Source organism: Triticum dicoccoides, chromosome 2A (assembly GCF_002162155.2).
Source record: "Triticum dicoccoides isolate Atlit2015 ecotype Zavitan chromosome 2A, WEW_v2.0, whole genome shotgun sequence".
Taxonomy (NCBI): domain Eukaryota; kingdom Viridiplantae; phylum Streptophyta; class Magnoliopsida; order Poales; family Poaceae; genus Triticum; species Triticum dicoccoides.
Window position 1 is genome coordinate 117,523,375 of NC_041382.1, and position 10,733 is coordinate 117,534,107.

Sequence of the window (10,733 nt, forward strand, 5' to 3'; positions counted from 1 at the left end):
TCCAAATGGTGCATGCTCCTGGACTTAAGGGTTTAACATGGAGGACTACAAGTAGGAGAAATAATCAATGGCTAAAGAGCAAGCAAAATTATGGTTGTAGTACAAATTATCAAGTTGGTCCAGAATGGAAATGAGGTTGATCCACTCAATATTTTCAAGGAACAACCCTGGATTTTTGCACAAAGTGGAATAATATGTTCCTACTGACCTCCCTTAATTTTGGTAGAAGTTTTAAAGAATTATTTAAATGGGTTGCAATGCAAAATGCACTCTGGACCAGAGAAGAAAAATTGAGAGCAGGGCTCAAAATATTTCATGAATGAAATATATTTTTGCATAAAAGTGATCTAAAAACATAACCTGACATCTCCAAATTTTTATGGGAATTTTAAGTGAGTCTATCAAATGGTTGTAGTTCAAATATGGTCAATTAACCTTGAAAAACCATTTTCAAGAAAATAAAGATCAAGCAACTTAATTATTTAATTAGTTATACTGATAAAAGTAAAGTTTTTCTTGAGAGGTTAAATAAGTCCAACAACATTTTTGAAAAGTTTTCTTTTTGGAAAAACTCATCATAACAGGGAAGGTAATGATTTAAAAAAATCAAAGTGGAGCTCAAAAATTCAAAGTTTTAAATCCTGGCAAAAATTTTAATTTAATAAAACAAGGCCAAATTTTTGGGGTGTCACAGGTCCCGCATTGTTGGGGATCATTGTGGGAAGGACACCATCTTTGAATGGATGTATGCAAGTTCCCTCTGCCTTGTATGATAAAACGAAGTGTTTATAAAATATAATGCTTTGTTATGTTTTTAAATTTTTACTTCCTGTGCGGCCGTGTTGTATGAAATCTGAGGGTTAACCAGTCGTCTGCTTCTTCCCCCACATAGGTAGTACAGGGGTGTTCGGGATGGAATCTAAACAATCTTGATCCAATTAGATGGTACTTGAAGGAGTTGTTTAGCATAACGAACCAGGCAACCAGACTATGTGGCTGTAACGCCCTCACTTAGCCATAGGTAATACCCTACGTCCTTCTTGATTGATATTGATGAATATGAGTATTACAAGAGTTGATCTACCTCGAGATCGTAATGGCTAAACCCTAGAGGTCTAGCTTGTATGGCTATGATAATGAGTGTCCTATCCGGACTAAGTCCTCCGATTTATATAGACACCGGGAGGATCTAGGGTTACACAATGTCAGTTACAAAGAAGGGAATCTACATATCCAGTCACCAAGCTTGCCTTCCACGCCAAGGAGAGTCCTGTCCGGACACGGGTGTAGTCTTCGGTCTTCGTATCTTCATAGCCCATCAGTCCGGCCCATGGCTAACAGGCCGAACGCCCGAGGACCCCTTAATCCAGGACTCCCTTAGTCACCGGCAAATGGAACAAAGCTTCTCTGACAACGGTCGGCAACCCACGGCCGAAGAGTTGGCAATCGCTGAGAGAGTTCGAGCAGCCGTCCGTTCCTACGCGGCATGCCTTGCCACGACGGAGCCCGCCAGAGCCCAGACCGCGGCTGCCCACTCCCAGCTGGTGGTGGCCTATTCCAAAGATATGGCGAGATGATTGCCGAGTATGGTGCAATTGATGCCATGGAGCCCCTTCCCCAGGAGACCGTCGGGCGCGGGCTGGACATGGAGGCAGCGGCGGAGATCGACGAGCACCAGCCGTAGTAGTACTCTTTGTTTTGTTTAATTAAGAGCGACGGTCTTTAATTTGTTAGAGTAATGTTTAGGTCAACTAGATCTGTTTAATTGCTGAACTTGCTCGATTAAGAAGTGTGGGTGTGTTGTAGTCTCCTTTGTGTACCCAAATTATGCAATGACGTGTATGACAACTGTAACCAGGGAAATTCGAACCAAATTTTTTGACGTTCAAACTCAACATACACGGGTTAAGCTATCTAAATTGTTTGTGATGTTCACATATCGTACACAGTTCTGAATAAGGGACCATGTCTGATGACACTTTGCGCGCCAGTTTTTTCGCTGAAGTAATTCCAAATTTTTGGCTTCCGCGGAAATATCTACCTTCCCGCCCCTCCCCATTACCAAAAGTCACATTTCCCTTGTTCCTGCCTTCCTTTCCAAGTTGAAACCTTCACTCCTTGTTTGCAGCGCCGCCTCCTCACCGGTGACCGTCCTCCATGCTGCTCGGCCTCGCCTATCCAGGCAGGTAATCCACACCCGACCCCCATCCTCCTTCTCCTTCCACATCCCACATGCCCCGACTGTCAGCGCGACACCTTCCACCCAAATCATCGACCCCTCCACCAAATAAGCACCGCCCTAAGCCATGGTGCACGCAGTATAGCCAGGATCCCAAGAACCATTTGGCAGCGGAGAAGCAAATCGTGGCCGCATGTGCGGATGAGGTGGCGATGGCTGCGATTCGTGTCAGACCCCCAGATCTTGTAGGAGCACCTCGCTGTCAAGGCCACCGTCGACGGCTCGCGCGCCAACGACGCGACGCGGTTGGCTGTTTGGTTCAATTCTGCAATGTGATGTTCAATTGTTGTGGGTGCATTCTGTTATTGTATACCATGTGAGGAATAAATTGAATTTGGTTGTAGTAAATACATGACAAAAAAATACAATTGCTATATTTCCAAGTTGTTAACCATGCTTGGTTTGGTTAACTGTCTAATCTTCTATTAGGAGTATGTTATATTGTGCAATGTGGTTCTCAATTAATGTTTGGTTCATTTGTTGTGGTGTTTAGCTAACTGCTTGGTTCAATTGTGCAATGTGATGTCCAATTGTCATGGGTAGAATTTTGTATTGTTGTGTATGTGAGGAATAAATCGAATTTGGCTGCACTTAATACATGAGAAACATATACAAGTGCTATATTTCCTAGTTCTTAATCATGCTTGGTTTGGATAAATGGGTTTTCCATGTTGCTTGAATTAATCTGATGAATCTGCAATGTGCTTATTTTTCATCAACATATTTTGATGATAGCATGTGAACCCTTACTTAACCTGATGACTAACTACCTTATATGCGTTGCAAGGAAACAATGGGAAACACTAAGGTTTACAATTGAGGTTAGCACGTGCATGATCCGTTGTCTAATAACACATTATTGTGCAATTGCAGGAACCATTCTAATATTTAGGTTTTTATTTTAACAATTTGGTCTTCCACATGTAGGTCCTGCTGTCAGAGGTTTTGACCCACTGTTAGACCCTTTTGCATATGGGGAAATGAGTTGTCCATGAATATCATCCAAGTCAAGAAACTCAGAAAGATTGTTAGGATAAAGAAATTAGCGACAAAAAACAACAAGATCTTCGTCTGCACAATGAAGAAGACATCAGTTCACTACAGGATGGTACTAACTACTTGTAACGCCCCGGACACACCTGCCGGTGGTCGTTACTCCTGGAAGAATCTAGACTGACCCCACAGATCAATACTCATCTTTTCTACGCACTTTGTCCTCACTCGTGCGCACCCGGGAGCAACTTCCCGGTCGGTCACCCATCCTAACACTACTCCAAGCTGAGCACGCTTAACTTTGGAGTTCTGTCCGAATGGGCTCCCGGAAAAGAAGGAATTCCTTATTGATATGAGTAGTCTATCATCCCTAATAAGTCAGGCCATCACACTACTATACCTTGCCTTTTTAATTCCTTTGCCCCATTTCCAATATAGAGAAGATATTTATGCACATCCTTGTTTTCAGGCCTTTCCAAAGCGGTTCACTGATGATTACCTCTCAAACCACCTCTATGGTCAGGAGGCAAGGAAGGTTTTCATACAACACCCATGGTTCAATATTGAAGTGTTACTGAAGAGGACGAAGGACAGACGATCAATCATGCACAAGCACTGGCCTAAAGTTGCAAAGACCTTCAACATGAATGAAGGCTCAATATTTGCCTTCCGCTTTAGCAGTTTTCCACATGAGATGCATCTATCTATATACCATCTATGATGCTAATTTTGAAAGGTTCTACATGTTGCATGTGAAACTTGCTCTTGGTGCAGTTGTGTAATGGGGTAGCTGAGTGCTAAAGCTATATCATGTTGTACTCTGATGTATTTCAATTATGAAATCATGCTTCCCTAATATGGAAATAAAATGTATTATGTGCTTAATATGAATGTCAATTAGATTAATAAATGGATTATTAATAATAGGGCAATTAGCCTGCTAATGGCGAATTAGCCTGCTAATTGGGTTTTGCTATTGCAAACGGTTATTGAAAAATTACCGTGGGCGATGACCTTAGGAAACACATAGAATTTCTAGGAATAAACCGTGTTGGATCAATGAACAATCACACACGACTTTCTCTTGAAAACTGTTTGCGTTAGGCCACCTTTCGCAAATGTTTACCACATAAAAACTGTGTGTGATGGACAGCCTTTGCAACACAGTTTCTTCTACGGACCGTGTGTGATACATTCAATAACGCAAATGATTTAACAGGAAAAATTGTGTGTGATGTACTTGTGAACGGAAACGTTTTCCTTGGAGTGACTATGTGGGATGTACATATGAACGTAAATTTTTAGCAAGGACTGACTATGTGGAATGTACTTGCGACTGAAAACAATTTCGCCTGTATAATTGTATTTTTTTAGTTCTAATGTACTGTATTTCCGTATTTGTGCGCTCGCCGGTCGCACATGACCTCATTTTGCCGAGCATGTGTGCCAGGAGGGCATATCCCCAACAGTTTCTATGTCGGATGGGAAGGACCCCCCTATCGCCCACACTCACTAGGCGACTGTTCCAAACGCCGTCGCGGAAAGGGGTTAAAAACCGTTTGTATAGCACCTTGCTGTACTAGTGTAAGTATCCTGGTCTCACACACAAATAAACCAACCAAAGCAAGAACGAAGGTTCAACGAAAGCAATGAGACAACAAAAACAACATCACTTGCAAATCCTACACTCTTTCCCCCTTTGGCAATGAGACACCAAAAGGGCAGAGAGGACACCTAAGACACATGTGGTAGCTCCCACTACAGAGAGATCATCCATCAAACTACTCCTCATTAGAGTAATCACACTTAAAGTTCTTCTTCTTCATCCAAGCAGCTTCAGGTGTTATGTTCTTATTAGACCCACTCGAGATGTTCTCACCAAGCTTCCTCAGAATCAGCTTGTTGCGCTGGCGACTCTCCTTCTAAGAAACAAGTGTCATATACCGCCCCTCAGCCTGCATGCAAAACAGAGTCTTCATCTTGTCCTTGAGCTTGGTGGCCCCAGATGGATCAGCAGAGAGAGGCTCATACATGTTGGGACTGTCCTCATCCTGAAACTCATCCTCATCCGTTGGCAGCCGCAGGCTTAATGGTAGCGTTAGCCCACTTGTCCTTGAGATGAAGTCGAATGGGCCTCATGACGGATCTAGTTGGGAGCCCGAAAATCCACACTAGGAAAGGTCTCCGCCCACTTCTCCCGGATCAAGTAGAACAAGTAAGGTCCATAGATGGGGACCTTATGGTGAAAAATAGTCGACTGAAGCTCACTCCACATGATGTGGGAAATATCAAGCGATCTAGGGCTGCGAATCTATCCTTTCTCACAAAAGAGAAGCATATCCACCAAATAGGAATGCACCCGGTCCTTGTCTCACATACGCGGAAAAGGGTGTTGCAAAAGATTCTGTGCATAACATCAATAAACAGGTTCAGTACATGAGATACCTCACTAGTGGCAAACACCTTCTCAATAAGTTATGGTAGCAGCTTCTCCTTGGGGGCAGCTTGAGGTTTTTTGTGCGAGCGAAAACCAATGGGCTTCTCAAGCCCCTCATCACGAATGTGCAAAAGATCCATGAAGTCCTTCCAGGTAGCAGACATCCTCTCACCATTGGTCATCCAAGTCATTGTCCGCTCCTCATTAGTGTGGAAGTGTACGGAAGCAAAGAACTGAGCCATAATCTCTGGATTATAGTCAAGATGAAAAGCAATGATTCTCTCAAGGTCAAGCTGCTCCACCATGTCCGGAGGTTCACCAAAATATGCCTGGTCCTTCCTCAGATGATCCATGTCAATCCACTGAACAGGTACATAGATGTTCTTCTTTGCCTTGATCACATCTAGGAAAGTGAGAGTCTATTGCTTGGTCCAGAATAACTCATTGCCCTTGATATGAGACCTAGGGTTGACATATGGGTTGAGCTTCCGGCGTATCTGAAACTCCGCTTGAGGCATCCCATCCAAACTAACAGTGGGCTCCTTGATCTTGGTTGCGGTCGTCTTGAGGTTGCATTTGGGAGCATTGGACCCCTCAGGTACATCTTGATTGCGAAGGCGCTTGGAACTTATATCATGAGAGTGATTCGGGCGTCAGGAACCAGATCCGGAGCCACCACCTATGACACACAATGCAAACACGAGAGAATAGAGAAAGAGGTCATTGCAAAGGCCAAGGCAAACAAAGGAACCACATAGAAATGAGAATTGGTAGGACAAAACAGGGTAGTTGTAGAGCGAGCGGTAGTAAAAATTTACTACCGCACCTAGTGCAGTAGTACCGTTCTAGGAGGTGCGGTAGTACCGTAGGACATGTGGTAGTAAAATTTTACTACCACGCCTACCGCGGTAGTACTACTCCAGGAGGTGCGGTAGTACCATAGGACATGCGGTAGTAGAATTGTACTACCGCGCATACTGCGGTAGTACCGATCCACCAGGCGGGGTAGTACGGCGCGGGACGGATTTTGCAAGAACTGCTGATTTGATCAACGAAATTGCAGATCGGTACTACCGTGGACCAAAACTACCATGTTGTATCCTAGCAAGTAACATTTCTACTGCACAAGTACTCTCCAACCATCAACTCATGCAATGATTTAGCCAAAAATCAAGGCAACCAACTCATATGGCCCCAAACCTAGATTCAAAATTAACGGTGCAAAGAGAGAAGAACTAGGGGCAATACCGGGTTCCATAGCACGAGGAAAGGGTGGGGAACGATCCCATTGGTCAGATTGGAAGGAGAGTGGCCGGAGATGGAGATCTGACGAGGTCCTCCGGTGTCGTTTCTTGAGAGGAGGAGAGAGAGAGAGTCACGAGAGGATAAGGGTTTCACAACCTTAATGATCTTTAGTAGCTGCGGATGCTTGCCAGGGGTCCAATCATAAGTGCATATGATCCAAGTAGAGAAATTATGTTAGCTCATGCCTCTCCCTCATATAAAATTGGAAGAATGATTACTTGTTGTTCTAAAGACCCTAAGAAACACCTTCCTTTCCAATGTGAATTTAGTGATAGTGGAATCGTATCTTCTTATGCCAAAGGTGTTCATAATTATTATGATGTTGAACAAATCTAAGAATTTGTTGCTTTTAAGGGTGCTTATGAAATTGGTTCTTTGATTGAAAAGTATGATGCTACTCTTTACAAATCTGAAAAAAATCCATACTTAAATATTGCTATGAAAATTCTTCTTCTAATGCTTATATTAATTTATATATTGAGGACTTCTCCGCTGTCCAAGAAGAGAATAACATTTTGCAGGAGCCTATGTACGAAGAAATTGATGAAACTGTGAGCTCATTGGATGAAAAAGATGAGGAGGAGAGTGAAGAGCAAAAGGGGAGCCCCCTCTCTGGAGCCCCAAACGGACTCCAGATCTATAGAGGGTAGAGTATTCAACCCAAATTTATAGATTCGACACAAGGGGAGCCAAATAATATTTGAAGGTATTAGCAGCTAAGTTGTTAATTCAACCACACCTGGAGATTAATTATCTGCAGCAAAGTGATCAGTAGCACAGTAGTTTGATAGTTTTGATAGTAGTGACAGCAGCAACAGCAACAGTAACAGTAACAGTAACAATGATAGCAATGATTTTGTAGCAAGTGTAACAGTGATGATAGCAGTAATAACTTAGCAGAAACAATATAAGATAAATTCGTAGGCATTGGAACGGTGACTTGCTGGATGATATTCATCATGTGACAGTTATAACCTAGGGCGATACGGCACTAGCTCCAGTTCATCGATAGAATGTAGGCATGTATTCCGTAAATAGTCATACGTGCTTTATTAAAAGAACTTGAATGACATCTTTTGTCCTACCCTCCCGTGGCAGTGGGGTACATATTGGAAATTAAGGGATATTAAGGCCTCCTTTTAATAGAGAACCGGAACAAAGCATTAACACATAGTGAATACATGAACTCCTCAAACTACGGTCATAACCGAGAGTGGGCCCGGTTGTTGTCACTCCGGGGTTGTCAGATCATAACCGTAGTAGGCGACTATAACTTGCAAGATCGGATCTAAAACATGGATATAATGATGATTTCATAAATAGTTCAGATATGAAATCATGGTACCCAGGCCCAAAGTGACAAGCAATAAGCATGACAAAGTCATAGCAACATCAATCTAAGAACATAGTGGATACTAGGGATTAGGCCTAACAAAACTAACTCGATTACATGATGAATCTCATCCAACTCCTCACTGACCAGTGAGCCTACGAAGGAATTACTCACTCCCTGTTGGGAGCATCATGGAATTGGCGATGGAGACGGGTTGGTGATGACGAAGAACGAAGATCCCCCTCTCCGGAGCCCCAAACGGACTCCAGATCTGCCCCCCAACAAAGAACAGGGCGCGGTGGCGGCTCCATCTCATGAATCATGATAATTCTTTCTCCCTGATTTTTTCTCTGAAAATAGGAATTTATAGTGTCAGGGTTGAGGTCTGCGGGGCCACCATGTGGGTACTGAAGGAAATATGCCCTAGAGACAATAATAAAGTTGTTATTTATATTTCCTTATATGATGATAAATGTTTATTGTTCATGATAGAATTGTATTAACCGGAAACTTAGTACACGTGTGAATACATACACAAAACAGCGTGTCCCTAGTATGCCTCTTCTTTGACTAACTCGTTAATCAAAGATGGTTAAGTTTCCTAGCCATGGACAAAGAGTTGTCATTTGATAAATGGGATCACATCATTAGAGAATGATGTGATTGACTTGACCCATCCGTTAGTTTAGCAGGATGATCGTTTAGTTTGTTGCTATTGCTTTCTTCATGACTTATACATGTTCCTATGACTATGAGATTATGCAACTCCCAAATACCGGAGGAACACTTAGTGTGCTACCAAATGTCACAACATAACTAGGTGATTATAAAGGTGCTCTACAGGTGTCTCCGATGGTGTTTGTTGTGTTGGCATAAATCGAGATTAGGATTTGTCACTCCGAGTATCGGAGAGGTATCTCTGGGCCCTCTCGATAATGCACATCACTATAAGCCTGGCAAGCAATGTGACTAATGAGTTAGTTATAGGATGTTGCATTACAGAACGAGTACAGAGACTTGCTAGTAACGATATTGAACTAGGTATGATGATACCGATGATCGAATCTCGGGCAAGTAACATACCAATGACAAAGGGAACAAACTATGTTGTTATGCGGTTTGACCGATAAAGATCTTCGTAGAATATGCAGGAACCAATATGAGCATCCAGGTTTTGCTATTGGTTATTGACAAGAGATGAGTCTCGGTCATGTCTACATAGTTCTCGAACCCGTAGGGTCCGCATGCTTAACATTCGGTGACGATTTGTATTATGAGTTTGTGTGTTTTGATGTACCGAAGGTAGTTCGGAGTCTCCGATATGATCATGGACATGACGAGGAGTCTCGTAATGGTCGAGACATAAAGATCGATATATTGGAAGCCTATATTTGGACATCAGAATGGTTCCGAGTGAGTTCGGGCATATACCGGAGTACTGGGAGGTTACCGGAACTCCCCGGGAAGTATATGGGCCTTATTGGGCCATAGTGGGAGAGAGGAGAAGGAAGCCTATTAGGGGGCGCCCCCCAAGCCCAATCCTAATTGGGTGGGGGCCGGCCCCCCCTTTCCTTCCTCCTTCCACCCCCTTCCTTCCTCTCCTAGTCCAACTATGGAAGGGGGGAATCCTACTCCTGGTGGGAGTAGGACTCCTCCAGGGCACGCCATAGAGGGCCGACACTCCCCCCTCCTCCACTCCTTTATATACGGGGGAGGGGGGCACCCCATAGACACAGAAGTTGACATTGTTTAGCCATGTGCGGTGACCCCCTCCACAATAATGCACCTCGGTCATATCGTTGCAGTGCTTAGGCAAAGCCCTGCACCGGTAGCTTCATCATCACCGTCTTCACGCCATCGTGCTGACGAAACTCTCCCTCGACACTCAGCTGGATATAGATTTCACGGGACGTCGTTGCCGAGCTAAATGTGTGCAGATCGCGGCGTGTCATACCTTCGGTGCTAGGATCGGTCGGATCGTGAAGACGTATGACTACATCAACCGTGTTGTCATAACGCTTCTGCTTACGGTCTATGAGGGTACGTGGACAACACTCTTCCCCTCTCGTTGCTATGCATCACCTAGATGGATCTTGCGTGTGCGTAGGATTTTTTTGAAATTACTACGTTCCCCAATAGTGGCATCAGAGCCAGGTCTATGCGTAGATGTTATATGCACGAGTATAACATAAAGGAATTGTGTGCCTGGGTATATACATATTGCTTGCCGTCACTAGTTGATTCTTGATTCAGCGGTATTGTTGGATGAAGCGGCTCCAACCGACATTATGCGTACACTTACGCGAGACTGGTTCTACCGATGTGCTTCGCACAGAGGTGGCTGGTAGGTGTCAGTTTCTCCAACTTTAGTTAAATAAGATTCAATGAACAGGGTTCTTTCTGAAGATCAAAAAGCAATCACTATA